The sequence below is a fragment of the Cystoisospora suis genome, assembly GCF_002600585.1.
Source record: "Cystoisospora suis strain Wien I chromosome Unknown contig_2412, whole genome shotgun sequence".
Taxonomy (NCBI): domain Eukaryota; phylum Apicomplexa; class Conoidasida; order Eucoccidiorida; family Sarcocystidae; genus Cystoisospora; species Cystoisospora suis.
This window is the reverse complement of record NW_027155211.1, coordinates 1-384: the sequence shown is the minus strand read 5'-3', so window position 1 is coordinate 384 and position 384 is coordinate 1. Positions and strand designations below refer to the sequence as shown.

Below are 384 nucleotides of genomic sequence, written 5' to 3'. Positions count from 1 at the left end.
GAAAAGGCATGGCGCTAGTAACAGTGAACAGAAAAACGGAGCACGGAAATAAGGACCGTACCCGCAAACGAGACGGCGTTCTTCGCCTGGCGATGCCGATGGAGAGGGAGGGCGGAGGGGGCTCCAGAAAGAATCTAAGGGTTTTTTGGACGATAAAAAGACAGAAGAACGAGAGAGCGTTGACCTGGTAGAAAATGAGGCCGACTACAAAGACAAAAGCGACGGCCTGTCCCCTAATAAAAAAGAAAAAGGTTGGCCAAGAGGCGGCGATGATGATTGGACCCGGGGAGAGGGGAAGGTCGTAGACTACTTGTCCGGGCAGATTGGCAGTAGGCGGAGAGGAAAGAGAGAGTAAGGTACCAGAAAAGAGAAGAGAGAAAGAAA

General features: G+C 51.3%; 1 protein-coding gene across 1 annotated transcript in view; it reads right to left on the bottom strand.

The window, feature by feature from the left end:
• Positions 1-384, bottom strand: part of CSUI_005037 (rna recognition motif-containing) — a 6080-nt gene extending 5696 nt beyond the window's left edge. The window contains exon 1 of the mRNA XM_068065217.1: positions 62-384. The gene's annotated coding sequence lies outside the window, so the exon portion shown is untranslated. The remainder of the gene's footprint in view (positions 1-61) is intronic.